Consider the following 15,144-nt stretch of genomic DNA (forward strand, 5'->3'; position numbering starts at 1 on the left):
TTGGTTTTCTTCATTCCCATTTTTAATGCTGATTACTTCCCTTGCTGCATTAGTGGTTCACCTGTTCCTCTGATTGAGGAATGGCTTAAACACTCTTTTGACATGGTCCCTTGAAAATGGGTTGCACGGCTGCAGTCAATGAACATAGCGTGGGAAAAACGCATTAATACTTTCACCAGTAACACTGAGTACGGCTATAAATAAACCCTTCATTACAGTATTTATATATTATTACATCATATAGCCACTTAAACCAGAGAGCAATTGCAAGTGTTGAATAATGTAAGGACAATGGCCTGTGCATTAGTTCCACTGTCATTGGCATTATGTGTTTCCTGGTGACATCGCCGCGCTCTTCGCTTCACCCAGCGTTGCGTGACATTGGTGGTGACGTTAGAGCATCATCGGGCCCTCTGCAAGTGACAGCACTTTGCACGATTCATGTAGCCTGGTATTATATAATAAGGGTGCTTCACTGGAGAATTTTGGCAGCACATGTTCTTTTTCTGAGCGTTTCATTCAAACCAAGTGTCTGTTTCTCGAAGGTTTTCTTTAAAGCAATGGGTTCGTGCTGCAAGGGCCCAGAACCCTCCATGCATGAAGGAGGGAGATTTGCAGCACAGTGATCAACCATGCATCTTGGGAATCACCCCATGTTGTGCTGATGAGACCTGTTGGTTCCCAGGTGCATCCTGCCTGCTCTGCTGCCTTCTCCAGCTAGAGCCAGAGGCATAGCCAAGAGAGATGGTGAGGGCAGGAAACTGGAGATGCTCAGAGCCTGGCAAGAAGGAATTTCAGTGGTGATACTCACACTCATGTCATCTGAATCCAGCTGGGAGTATACAGAAGATTTCCTTCTAGAATAAATCAGAGTACTTAGGTGTGTTTTAAAATCACACAGAAGTATAATAATTCTTCTGAGATTCGTTGTTGTTGCTCTTCTTCCTTTTTCTTCTTTTTGTTGCTGCTCTTCTTCCTTTTTCAAAACATTTTTCGGAGTGGGTGGATACATGGTTAGTGTGACTGTGCTTAGACCATGGCTGAGTAAACTTTCTTGCTGAGTATGGATTTCAGTTTCCCCAGTTTTGATATGCTTCCCCTTAAGGAAGCCCAGCAAAACAAAACCCCTTTCTCTTGGCTTGAATGTCTCGCTGCTGGTTTTCGTGGCAGGGATGCTCATCTCAATTACACTGTGGTCAGCAGCATTCAGTGCCTCACTGATCCTCACTTGTCAAACAAGCTCCTGTGTGGCACAGAAGACTGTGCAGAGTCTGAAGGATCTCCACCACAGTACTTGGAAGGGGCTGCTTCCAGAAGAAGTCATTTCAGATGTTGAGAAATCTCATCTCCAAACTTTGTCCTCACATGACATATGACCAATTTCTGCACAAAATCTCATCTCCAAACTTTGTCCTCACATGACATATGACCAATTTCTGCACAAAGATCTGCAGTTGACTTTTATTACAGCTCTGATTTAGCTGCTTCTTTGATTTATCACAACAATGCACATTCAATATCTTTCTTCTGATGTGGAGGCCAGAAGTATAACTCTACTCATATGTTTGTATTCTCAGGACTTCAGATTTTGCGGATTCAGAAACTCATTCATAGAATCACAGGATTTAAGGCCAGAAGGAACCATGAGAACATCTGGTATGACGTCCTATATTTCAGAGCCATTCACTTGCAGTCAATTAGCCCAGTGCTGAGCCCAGTAGCTTTGCTGCATCTTCCAGAAAAACATTCAGCTCCGGACATACCAATATATGGGAATATGAACACATCAGAAGCTGGAGACTCATGAAATTACTTGATTTTGAAGCTCACATTAATTTAAAAATGTGTTTCATTTCTAATCCACTTTTGTTTGGCTTCACACTTAGCCATCAGCTTTACACTTTTCTCTGCTTCATAACTGAGTGGCATTGCCTGGCACCCTACATCCCTCAAAGCCTGGAGTTGGGTTTTTTTAATCCTGGCACCTGGACAAAAAGTTGATCTATCAGAAGTATTTGTGAGTCAACTTTACTGCAGTTTTAGCTATTTAAAAACTTTTTGCACTGTTGTTTGCATTATCATTTGTCCTCAACTAATACAGGAAAAATTCACTGGGGATATTAAGAAAATATTTTTCAAAATACTTTCATTTAGAGAAATGAAGAGAAATTGAACTTGCTCATGTAAAAACCAGACAGACATTTCTTGCTGAAACAAGGGCTCTGACCAGCCTTTCCAAAGGACTTCTGAACACTTCACCCATCTCTCTGTACAGATGTGTTGTACATTACTATACTCTCCCCATCCCCTTTAGACATGGAGATGGAGACAGATCTGTGTTTCACACCATCAAGGCATATTTTCCATCTTTGAAACTATTTGTGCAGCCTTACTCTACATCCTTTCTATTTTTCAGCAGCTATACCATTCACTGGAACTCCTGATCCTGGAGAGCTTGATCATGGCAGTAGCTTGTCCTTCTGGCTATTTGTCAAGGACATACTTTTCTCACCATTGCAAATTTACACCAGAAGCTTTTAAGTTTTGCTTCCTTCCCCTTTCTGAGGGGGCAAAAATTTTAACGATATACGAATGGCCTTCTGATAGAGGCTCATTTCAATTTTCATCTTCTGAACTTTATGACTTTCTGCACTCCATTCGAGTGTCTTTGGTTTTCATTAATTTTAGGGTACTCAATAAATAGCAGTGGAAGAACTGGGAAGCATCCGATACTTGTCTCACATGGATTTCTCCATCTTTTGTAGTAGAAGAAATCCAAGAAAGCTGCTGTTTGCAATAGCTGGACACTGGCAGGGAGAAATGCCAGTGGAATGTGGGTACCACCTATCCACTGTGTTGCTAATATTGTAGGTTTTACCTCTGCGCCTGGAGAGCCGCGTCATCTGTGTGGCTGCAAGTCGTGCTCTGAACTTGTTTTGGAGAGCTGGTGGGTGATTCTAGAGACTTACAGCTGAGGAATGTGGCTGTGCCTCACACAGCACTGCTAAAAACCATCCAGGCTGGGGTTGTTGGCCCCCCAGGAACCACAGAGCGTGGAAGGGGGAGAAAATAATTAATATTACTAGCACCAGCCTTGGAGGAGCACCCAGGGCTCCATCAGTGAGGACAATACCAGCATACAAGGTGTGGAGCAAACCAGAACACTTTGCTCGAGGACAACCATGAGACAGATGTACCTGAACACACAGTCACTGCACCTTTTGAAGGCTTCTGGAAATGAGCTATCACTTCTGTGGGGTCATTTTGGCAATGAGGGTATCCAAAAGGCTAAGAAAAATGAGACTTTCTCTGAAAGAATATTTTTACGGGTAGGAGGAGAGCATTTGGATGGAGGCACCCTGGTTGCTTGTAAAAACTAGAAGAATGTAAAGTCTGTCGCAAAGCCTGTCAATACTGGAAGATTCTGACTTCTTCTTTCTGGGTTTTCCCACTGTTCCATCATTTATGAAATTGTTGCACATCCCATGCTGCTGATATATGAACCCCCCATGGATTTTGCCAGTTTTACTGGGAAGGAGCTGAAGTCCAAAAGAAAATTAGAGGAGCTGAAGGACTCCAGAGCCACAGGGGAAGCCTCTGGAAAAGGCAGGAGCTATCCTGCTTTCCTTTAGCCACACTTCCTCTCCCTTTGAGTCTTGCAACAGCCATGGTAGACAACAGCAAGCTGGCCAGAACAGTGACACACTCCTGTAGATCTCCAAATATCAAAAGCATTTTGGTGTGGGTGTGCAGGCTCAGCCTCTCCTTCACTAAAAAAAAAGAGCAAAAAAGGAAAAAGGTATAACACTGCTGCGAGGGAGCCAAAGGTGATTCTTCCTTTTTTCTTGGCCCTCTTGCTACTTCTGTGGGAACCCAACAGTATTGTTTCCAGAAGGCTTGGTCTCTGTCACCCAAGTGTTTGGCATGTTTGGGGACACCCTTACTACTTCCCTTTCCTCCCCTGCAGAAGAGTCCAACTCAGCTTTGACCACAAAGCCCAGGAGGCCTTGGAGTTTGTCTGAAACAAAAGAAAAAGATTGCGAAAGGCAGTGGTGTCAAATAATGCTTCCATTTAGTAGGAATTTTGCTCCCCTTGCATTCCCAGGCAGCACCTGCTGTGTGAGGCTCTTGGCCAGCTCCTCTGAGCCTCTGTGGTAAAACAAACAAAAACAGCAGGGAAAAAAATTCCTCTTTATAACGCCTGTTATCCTCAGGCTACCTTCCAACGCTGCCTTGCCTCCCCATGTTGATTGTACTCTCCAGGGAAACAGGCTACTACGGGGCCAGAAGCCTTGTGCAAATGGGCAGTTGAGCAACGGAGGAAGAGACCCTGTCTTATTGAAAACAAGACTGTTTTCCTTCTTTTCCTTCATGTCTAAATGCAGAAGGGTCCTGATTGTTGTCCCTGCCAAGAGAAAAAAAAAGAAAAAAAAGAAAAAAGGAAAACACCCTGACATGTTATTACTTCCATGGCAAAAGCAATTGGGAATTATCCTGCATTAGTGGAAAATAGGGCTGGGAAGGGATGGGTGTCCTGGCTGGAGGGGCAGGGGAACATATCTTTGTAGATGTTTATAGTCTTAGCATTCCAAGGCTCTTCAGAAGTTGTTTTCTGTTTCCAAGCATGGTGGAACTGGCTGTGCTGGAATTTATCCGTGTTTGTCTGGGGCCTGGCACAAATGGCCCACCTGCCTTTTACCTGCTCAGCCTTCAGCTCTGCCGCACCACCAGTGTTGCTGATGGGGGCTTGTGGAACCTTCAGGGGCCAGGTTAACCTCTTACAAGAGTTTGAGGACACCTTTCTCACCTCACACATCCCCTACAATCCCTGCTTGCTCTGCACATGCTCAACCAAGGAAGGAAAAAGACATTGACATTAGTTTTGCTCCCACCTTAAAGCAACAACTTGCAGATAAGTCTTAAGCTAAATAGCCCTGGGACAGAGATTCATAGGCTGCTGTGATCCCCTGGCCTGACCTTAGGAGTTGTAGCATCACTTCAATTTCTGCAGCAGAAAGCTTATGTCTTTCATTAACACTGGAATTTCCATGAGTGCCACTGCTGAAGAAAGTCCCAAGCCACCTGCCACAGTGCAGTGCTCACGCTCACAGAGGCAAACATCCCATCCCCAGAGCATGTCCCCAGCACTGGGGTCTTCACTAAACAGCCACCCCCTGGCTGTGATTCCTCCTCCTGACCCCTCTCCTCCCTCTATACCCTAAAGCTAAGCACAGCACATGAGCTTTTCCCAGTGACTTTGGGATTTCAGGCCAGAGTTAGCACTGAACCAGCCAGAATGGTGCAAGGAGCCTGGATAATTGCTGCTGGAATTGTGCTGCATAGGCCCCGTGTAACAAACTTGCCTCAAATAACCCAGCTTGAATGTCAGAGTCCGTGCCGTATTGTGTTTCACATTGTGGCTGTGGGAGCGCTTCCCCAGCAGGAATCAGGGTAACAAATCCCTTGCTCTCGCAGGAGGGCCCCATAAAATGAATGATTCTGGATCTCACGCTCCTGAGGAGGTCTCGGTTACTCCAGCAGTTGCCGCTCATAGCGGGAGCGACCACGGGGGGACAGAATGAGGGAAGGGTGGTTTGGCAGGCTTTGCTCTATCATCAGCCCAGAGTCAGAGCAGGAAGGAGCACCAGGGCTCTGCTCTCCCCTCCAATCCATACTTGTGCATAGATGCAAAATTAAAAAGAAATTTTAAATAACGGAGAGTGGGTAAAAACCCTGAGGCTTAGATTTAATCAGATGTATCTGCTTGAAATCCTGCATAGCTGCTGGTTCAGGAGGCTCCCAGTTTCTGTCAGCTCAGACTTACCTGCAAGCAGCACCAGTGTCAGTACGTTTATAGGGTGGCAAAAAATGAGACATGCTAGCTCCATGAGCGCCATGCCAAACCCCCCTGCTCCCTCTTGGAGTAGCTTCTGGCATCCCCTCTGCCAAGTCCTGTGGCTCAACACCCAGCACAGTTGCCTCTCCATCCACATCAGAAACCTAAACTCCCCCACTTCTCCTTGAGAGAGGGAGTTCAGTTCCCTGAACTATCTCCAGTCTCTTCTTATCTTGCTTTCCTTGTCAGCCAGTGAACTGTGAAGTGACAGCAGAGAAAAAAATGAACTCTGACCTCATTTTTCCCCCCTACAATTAGCCAGAACGGTGCCTTTTATTTTTTTTTCCTCCCCACTTTTTAAATGATTAATAAGACAACTTGGTCCTTAGCTTCTGCAGTGAGGCGAGTGTGCTGACAAAGCACTGCGATGCCTCTTCCAGGTCACCCGGCAGCAGGCCATGCCTTTATGAAAACATAAAAATTGGAGGGACTATTTGAAGAATTTGGAGACTGAGACACAGGAATTTCACCCTTCAGACCCTGGCAACTGCATGTCTGTGGTGGTCTCTGAGCCCCAGCGACTGCCATGGAAAGGAGTAACTGCTTAACAGCAACCTGCAAGCTGTGAAAAGCAGACTTTTTTCTTCTCTTATTATGTTTCCTTTAAATATGCAGCCACTGCCCTTTACCTGTTTCATGTGATGATGGCCTCAGGCTGTGCAGCAAGATGGATGCAGTGGCAGAACACAGATCTGCAAACACTATCCCTGGCAATGCACAGGGAGATCCTCACTCCTGCTTGTTCCACACCTGAGCATCGCTATTCCATGTGTGCTCATCTGTCTCTTGAGTTTCCAAAGCTCCTATTGCAGTGGGGAGTAGGGAATTAAGGCCAGGTGGAGTTTATTCTTTCAGATCATCTTTCCTATTTTTGTGCCTTCTTTATGCCACCTGTTACATTTGGAGACAGAAAAATCCTCTGTGCACTCCCAGGCACTGTGAGGGCAGCAAGAACTCATCCCAGAAGGATGCTTCAGAGGGGGCAGGCAGGCAGGGGAAAGACTTTCACCAGCACAGGCATAAATGGACAAAGCACTGGAAAGCAGCACGGGGAGGAACAATTCTGCATTGGCCTCTGGTTGATGGATTAACAACTGGATTGGCTTTCTCCCTTAACAGCAGATAGTGCCTGCCCTCCAGTCCTGTCAACTGGAAAGCATCCCTTAAGGAGCTGCTTTCCACACCACTCCCAGCAGACCCCTCTGTATCGCTGGGGCTTGAGAAAACCCATGACAGGCCAATACATGCAGTACATTCAAGACATTTTAAAAGCAGATGAGCGTTCCAGTGGAGTCTGTCAAGCTGCAGGGCTACTGCCGAAGGGGTAGTGGGATAAGAGGTTTTTTGAAGGCATCCTTGGCATGTTAGAGAAACAATTTGCTCTTAGCTATATCTGTGGAGTGGCGTGTAGCACAAACGCTGTGATTCCTGTCCTATCATGATGTCCTTGTGTACCAGCTGTGGGTCACTCAGCGGGAAGAGAAGGCCATGCTCTTGGCTGAGGGACAGCAGGGTAACTGCCAGGACGACTCTGGGCAGAGTGGAAGGCAGTGGGTGAGCATGGAGTCTTCTCAAGAGCCACAAATGCAATGGCAAGCTCTTCCCTACACCTTTTGATACCATCCAGAGGGTAAAATGGATTTCAAAGCTGCAGCACGTGCCTGAAAGAGGTGTATTGTGCAATCAAGTCTCTTGTGGTTCCACCTAAAGATGATCTGCCCCATAGGCTTTTGGTCGCCTTGGTTTTGTCTGTTCCATCCCTGGCTTCTGGGTGACAGGGCCTGTGTTAGCCTCCACAGCTTCTCCCCACCTTTCTGCCCTTGGTGCTCACCAGCTCCAAAGTGGAGTGCTTCCCTGCCCTTCCCAGGAGGCCTCCCTGGCTCCTTCAACCTTTCTCACAAGAGCTGTTATCTATCCAGATGTGTGCAAGGGGGAGGACTCCAAGAGAAGCCTTCTTCATTACCTCCAACAAACATTCCCTTTCTTTGGCAGATGCTTCCCACTCCTCCCACTGTGCAGCTGGGACGGGGAAAAGATGTCAATATTTATGGGGCTGGTAGATATGGTCTCCAGTGTGGCCATGGAAAAGGAACAAAAACAGTTGCTGTCCCTGGACAAGCTCTCTGAACTGTCAGAGATTTTCTGCTAGTTCATGTATGCCCCTTAATAAGCAAAAACTCCCATACAATTGTTTAGCAAATGCTGGTTTCCAGTCATCATTGTGAGCTTTTTTACTGTAGTACCTCCCAGAAGCGAGTCCGATTGGGCTCCTGTCACGCTATGCAATCTTCAAGCTGCCAGGGAGGCTGAATTCCTTTCTCTAGGAGTTGACAGTCCAAATAAACAAGGCAGACAAAGGAGAGGAGGGGAAACAGAAGCTCAGGGGAGGTGAAGTGAGTTGTCCAAGGTCACGCAGCAGGTCAGTGCCAAAGCTGGGAGCAGAACCCACGCTGCCAGCTCTTGCTCTCAAGTCCTATCTCCCGGGGGAAGACTGGGCCAAAGTAATTTATGAGACAAAGAACTTCTATCGCATCCCTCCTGGCACCACAAAGTTCTTCGGCTTGTGCAAATAAAGCACAGCCAGATAAAGAGGCAGCTGGGCACTAGTTATATTTTGGTTTGCTAGGCCTTTGTTTCTTCAAATGTCAAGAAAATTCTTTACCAGCTAAAATGATCATCTGGATGGAAATATCAAAGTCAAGGAGGAACATTGCTCTGGGGCACTGATCTGCAGATCTGGACGGCGGAGGTCAAGGTTGGATGGTATCTGCTGGAAGAGAAGTGCTGACTCCCACCTCCTAATCCAGCATGGCTCACAGATGAGATGTCCTTCTGCTGCACACTGCCACTGACACTGCAGTGGAGGTGCCAACAAACAACCTGGGCAGGAGGGAGAAGGGAGAAAGATAAATCAGTTGAGATAAAGAAACAGCTGGGCTCCATCATCATTTTCCTACGGAGTGAGATGAGGTTTCTATGAGGCAACTTCTGTGAGGGCAACCAGGCAATGGACCTGGAACCTTCATCTGTTTTCAGAGCATGGTGGAGGTGATGTGGCTGCTGCTTGCAGGGAGATGATAATCTTGGGACTCACCTCTCCCTGTCTCCTCTGAGAAGTAGGAAATAAGCCAACAAGGAAGCAAAGCAGCCACCTTAAGGACTCACTTGCTCTTTGCCTGAGGCAGAGCTGGGGAACCTAGTGCTCTCTCAGTCCCACTGGAGGCATCACTACTTGCATGCCCCATAACTGATCTTTCATCTCCTTCTCAGGAAACAGAGAGTCCTGCTGTACACAGCATCCATTTGGAGGCATGTACTTCACCATCAAAATGGTATCAGCCAGTTCTCCCTTTAAGCAACAACTCTGGCTGTTTTGTCCTTATGCTGTTGTGGTAGGGAGGGAGGGCTGGAGGCTGGACTAGGACCTCTGAAATGTGTAGGGGGGGAGGGGGGCTGTCAAGCTCAGACTCAAGCCCTGAAGTCCCTGTATCCCCTGTGCTATGAAGCAATAATCTGCTTGAAACTAAACTCCCTTTCATCCTGGCAGTGTCATCCTACAGAGAGCACAATTCTGAGAAGTGCTGGGGCACCATGGGTTTGGGAAGCTGAAGTTGTGACCATTCTTGCTTTTGCAGCTGGTTAAATGATCTTTCATTAACAGATGTTCAACATCAGAATGTTCACTGCCGCTTCCCTCTTGCTTCTCAATTACTTTTCTGGCAGTGCAAGATGGGCCTTATCTCACTGGCAAGTGGAAGCTGCTCAAGCCATCCAGACTGGCTGAAATGCCACTGGGTGATTTTTTTAACTGTCTGCAAAAGGGTCATTATCTCCTGCATAATGTTTTGTTGCTCAGATGCTTGAGTGCTGTAAGGACAATGTGCCAGCCTTGCACTGGGTGGTCCTGATGCCCTCTTACCTCCCTCAGCCCATCCAAGGCTCAGTAAATTCTCAGGACAAGACAAGGACCACAGCAGCATCTGCAGGAGCCTATGGTAGTAGATCAGCCCTGTAATAGGAAAGATAGCCCAAGAGTAAATATTGGATGTCTTTGCATGGAAGAGCACTCATATCAGCCCATCTTCCCAGCATACTGTTCTGTGAACCAGGCTGTCAGATAAAAGAGCAAGAAGAAGGGGGGAAAAAAGGAAAAAGAAAGCACAGAGCTATTTATGTAGCATGACAGTTTAGCAATGGACTCCTAGAAAGGCTCAGTGCTGTCCCTGAGGTCAGGTTATTGAGTGCCACATCTGACAGAGGGGTTGTCACAGCCGTCCAAAATCACCTCACCTCCAGTAGAGCTCATCACAAAACCTCTGCGTGCTGCCAAATCCAGGCAGAGAAAGCTGGCAGGATCTGCTCATTCCATCCTCCATCAGCTTTGCAGTGGTGACGTCAGTGCGGTCATGCAATGAAAAATGCTGTACCTTTGATGTCAGTGCCACCAAACCCAGCAGAGAGATTTCTGACTGATCGCTTGTGAATGAGAGCACTTGAAGCTGCTGGCCTGGATGTTTGTTTGAATCTTGCCCAAGTGGGTTTTTGGCCTGAAAATGAACAGAGTTAACCAAGATCAGAAAGACTGGTTAATCAGCAAGGTCAGAAATTAATCTAAAACAGCATTCCTCAGGGTATTTTGGTGCCTCTACCTCCAGTCAAATCCCAAAGAGGGCAGAGGAATGTGAAAGTTGAAAAAAAAATGTTGAAACAACTTTTCAAACTCAACTGAAGAGTCAAGTTAAATTTGGTTCGAGTCTGAGGCAAAGGTTGGGTGTGGGTCTTCATCTACCAGAGGAGGTTCATCCCTGGTTCAAACAGAACATTTTGGACACTGGGCAGGAGTTGGAAGTGAGGAAGTGAGAAATTAAGGTAGTAAATTTGGCTTAATCCTTATTGAACATCTGGTTGCAAGAGGAAAATACGTGGTTTAGCATATCTGCCACTCTGCACAGTTTCAGTTCAGTGAAGGACCAAGGCATCAGTGGTTGAGCAGGGGCATGAGTTACCTGCCACAGCCCCATGCATGGGCAGCCAAGGGACACCCAGACCCACAAGGGCCTGAGGCCAGCACAGCTTCAACCCCTCCCTGCAAGAAGGGCAGGGGCCCAAGGCCAAAGGGCTGCTGTGACATTTGAGGTGCTCCAGAAAAGCTTCATGGCCACCCACTTGTCATGCTGACAAATCATCAATCCTCTGCGCTGCCACCAGTTTCTTGTGTGACTTTGGACAAGTTAGTCAGATCTCATTCTTTTAAGAAGTCCTCAGGACACCATGGAGATAAATAAGCAGAAAACTGAAGTTCTCTGATACTGTGGAGATAAGGGAAAGATAACACGTAAGTACGAGGTTTAGCAATTAGGCACAATACACATTCACCAATCTCAAGGCAAGGTTAAGAGCTCTGCTCATTCATGCATTTCTGAGTTCCAATAAATGTCCCTTAACAGGAAAGCAAGTGACACTTATAGGTAACCTGAAGTGCCATTTAATTGGGTGTCTTGTAAAATACAAGCAGGCCTTTGGTGTTGGTTTCCCTCCACGCTTCACTCTTCCTCCCACTTGAAAGAGTTTGAATTGGCCAGAAACAGCAAACAATGACACAGAGAGTGTTTAACCATTAATAAGGGTGGACAATGGTTAGGGAAGTAGCTAAATACACTAGTTATAGCTAACCAGCTGTCTTCTTGTCTCTGTCTTATTGAGCTTGGGTTGGGTTCTTTTTGCAAGCTGGCCTGGTTAAAGTCTTTTCAGGAGTTAATGAGCCAGAGGAGAATCATCTTCCCCGTGGGCATGTTTCAAGCCAATGGTTCTTGCAGGTTTTCTTGGCTATTGTATGCAGGAGCACGGCTGTGGTCAGGGTGGCAATGCTGGCTCTCTGCTGAAGGGCTGCACAGCTGGGCACAGCCCTGTCTCTTCTCTCTGCCTGGCCTCAAGGCCTGCCTTAGATCTCGGCCAAACTCACTGGTGCTTGGGCAAAGGAAATGTCTGGCTCAGTGCATCATCAGCTTCAGCTGTCAGCAGAAAGAGACATTTCAGGCTACTGTAATGCACATCCAGCTGCACGGCTGAACTCAGCTGAGAGCTGCTGGGGACACAGGCACACTGCAGCATCTCCTGCCATCCTTGCCATCCTTCACCTCCACCCGGCTCAGGTCCTCCTGGGAGAAGGACCCCGAGTACTCACGGCTGATGCTTTGGCTGCCTGGCTGTGGCTGCAGGGGAAGGAGGACAGCCAGCAGAACTGCTCACAGCACAGCCACCCCTGGGACTTCCCTCATTTCTCAAAGAAACCAGCTCAGAAACATACCAGGGTCCATACAGTAAAACTCAGCACTAAAGCCTGGAGCCTGGGTTTGCTCTTCAGCCATCTGTTTAGGAACAGCAGCCTATTAGTAAAAGGAAAATAAATAAGGTACTCTGAGTTGTTTCTGGATTGTATATGTGTTGATAGTTACATAACAACAAGAGAAGACAGACTGTTGAATAAATTGATTTAAAAAAAACAAAAAAGAGTTGCAATATCTCCATTTGTCAAAGAGCAGGGGTAGGGACAGTGAAGAGGTGCTGAGCAACCATTTTTGGGTTGGCACTAGAAATTAGCATTTAGGGAGGGGTCAAAGTCTGTGGTCAGAGAAGTGACTTTAACCAGCTGGAGTCTACTGCCTCCCTGCCCTTGAGTAACAAGCAAGCAGCTTTGAAGACTGATGAAAACAAGTTTTCACTAAAGTCAGCACTCCCAAGCTCGGGCAAAGCTAAAAGAGGGAAGTTCAGGACAGTTTTTGCTTCTCCCACTAGCCAGGCCACCAGCTGAATCCTGACCTCAGCATGTTTTTGGCAGGTGACAGTTTAAAACCAGGAAGGACAAGAACAGGAATATGAATGCACCAAATGCACCAAGAATCACCTAAATTCTCCTCTCCAATGTGAACTGAAACCCATAATCAACCATTTCAGAAATTCCAGCAGAGCTCAGAGCTCTGACATGGTTAATATAGTTTAGAAACTTAAATAAACATTCTGAATTGCATAGAAGAATGGAAGCAATCTCACTTCTTGCTCAGATACCCATGTGAGACTTGCAGTATTGCCAGGTAAGAGAAAAAAGCTACCTTGATTTAACCTATAAGCAGTGTTCAACCTGGGAAAAGCAGGAATCCTTCGAATCTGGGAGGCAAAGTAGTTTGGATGAGGTCCCCTTTATTGATTCTGACCTGCCATGAGGGATGCTTCAGGTACCGGTCCAAACCAGTTGCTATGAGAACTGTTTTCCAACCTTGTGAAAATTTTGTTCCCAGCTTTTCTGTGAGCACCTCAGATCTGCTCCTACTGTTGCCAGTGTTGCTGGACACGGTTGTTTCCTAATGAAGTGATAGAATTTGGGAAGCTGTGCATAAAATGCAAAAGGGCTGATAGGAATAATCCCAAACTGGGCTGCGAAAAAATGAGCAAGCCATGTTACACAGATGGACTGGTAGTTCTGTTTTGTCAGAGCTTCACATAAAACACTAAGATACCTTCAAAACCTAGAAAAGAACACTCAGATTATTTATTAATAGGGTCTCAGGGTCCTTTTACTCCATGTTCAGTTCCTTTTACTCCATGTCCTCTATATTCATAATACTGTTACTGAACCTAAAATATTTTTGGTGCAGGATTCCCCAAAGCTGAAATCTCTGACAAGGGACTGTTTGCATTAACTGACACTGAAACTTTTTTTTCTCCCCTCCACTGCCAGTTTTATTTTGGAGAAAGTGGTATTTACAGGTTAAAAACCTGAAACTCTTTCAAAGGAAAACTCCTGATCACATTGAAGAATGAGCACATGAAAGGGCCCCGTAGCCTGCACATTGAATTAACCTGACCCTCTGGCATCCACTGGCTTCCTGGCAAGCCTTGGCAGGTGGCTCCCTCTCCTACACCAGTGGAAACTTTCACTGCTCTCGCTGTACTTTGGGACAGAGAGCAGGAGCTGGGGAATGTGCTGGAATCCATCTTCCCCCAAACCACAATGTTTGCTGATGCCGTTTGGTTCTATCTGATAAAACACAAGCAGCGAGACGCGCTCCACTCTCTTCCTCCCTCTGACGGAGGAATGAGCTCAGCACGCCCCGGCGTCCCGGCCAAATCCCGCGGGGGTCATGTAATCGCATTCCTGCTCCGTCTGCCTCAGTTACCCCACTTGGACATGTTATGTCTCCGTGTTTCCTGTTGTGGCATCCTCGGCATTCCCCAGCGCACTCCCGGGCGCATTGCTGCTCCGTGCGCGTCACGGGCCAGGACGCACTGCTGGCACACACGCAGCTGGCACAGGCAGCGGGTGCATTCCTGGGACACACAGGTAAAGCTCCTCCAGGCCTGTTCTGAACCCAGGGCTTTGCAGTCATGGCACATCTGGGGATGTTAACGTGCTTGTTTCTTGCCTTGCCACCATACTGACAGAGGGAGACCGTGGGGGAGTCTGGACTTAGTGCTGATTTTTGGGGATCAATGGGATCAACCAAGAGGGCATTCGTGCCCTCATGCAGTTTGCTATTGGAAGTTTAGTGAGTGTTTTAGAAAGAGCACAAAACTCATGAGTGCAGAAAGCTGTTGTAAAAACACCTCCTAATGAGCAAATTAACAGCAGATTCCCAGATCTCATCAACCAGGGTTCTGCATGAGACCCAAAATGATGGGAAAATCTATTTTAAGAATGTTTAGGGAACTTCTCAGGATGTGATAATTTAAATTTTTTTTTTAGTGTGCTGAATATAACATTTTGTGCACTGCTCCAAGTACAGCCTCTGTTCAGTACCCAGTGCCTGTGCAGACACACGAGGTGGTGAAATATGGTGGGTAGGGGTCTCTTTTTTGGGGAAGTGTGAGAGAGGAAACTCACTGTGGAAGCATCCACTTTCAGCCAATATCACTGTCTTGCTTCACAGGTAAAAATATATTAAATACAAACTCATTGATTTTCAAGGTCCAACTGATCTGTATTCTTGTCCATGTAACTATGTGGCTGAACGACTGAGCAATTCATGAGTGATTGGGATAAGAGAGGGGAAACAGTGCAAGTAAGGACAGAGTACAAAGAATACCATCAATAATGTGATATCATTGCCTGTCTTGCAGAAAAAGTCACATAGATAAAATCAGTTTTTACTGACTTGCAAAGCATCAAATATTATTTTCCATTAGAACTTAAAAATGTCCTCAGGTCTGTCTGCAAAATATTCATGAATTGTTGGCTTTTTACTTGCCTGGTT

General features: G+C 46.5%; 1 long non-coding RNA gene across 1 annotated transcript; it reads right to left on the reverse strand.

Annotated features, from left to right (window-relative positions):
* Positions 1-2,789: 2,789 nt before the first annotated feature.
* LOC134419450 (uncharacterized) lies at positions 2,790-11,189 on the reverse strand. The gene is made up of 5 exons (XR_010028049.1): positions 10,903-11,189; positions 10,187-10,443; positions 9,816-9,905; positions 6,526-8,776; positions 2,790-3,770 (listed from the first exon to the last, which is right to left on the reverse strand). It is a non-coding gene; the product is annotated as an uncharacterized LOC134419450 (long non-coding RNA).
* Between the last annotated feature and the right edge of the window lie 3,955 nt (positions 11,190-15,144).

Source organism: Melospiza melodia, chromosome 6, assembly GCF_035770615.1.
Source record: "Melospiza melodia melodia isolate bMelMel2 chromosome 6, bMelMel2.pri, whole genome shotgun sequence".
Lineage (NCBI taxonomy): Eukaryota > Metazoa > Chordata > Aves > Passeriformes > Passerellidae > Melospiza > Melospiza melodia.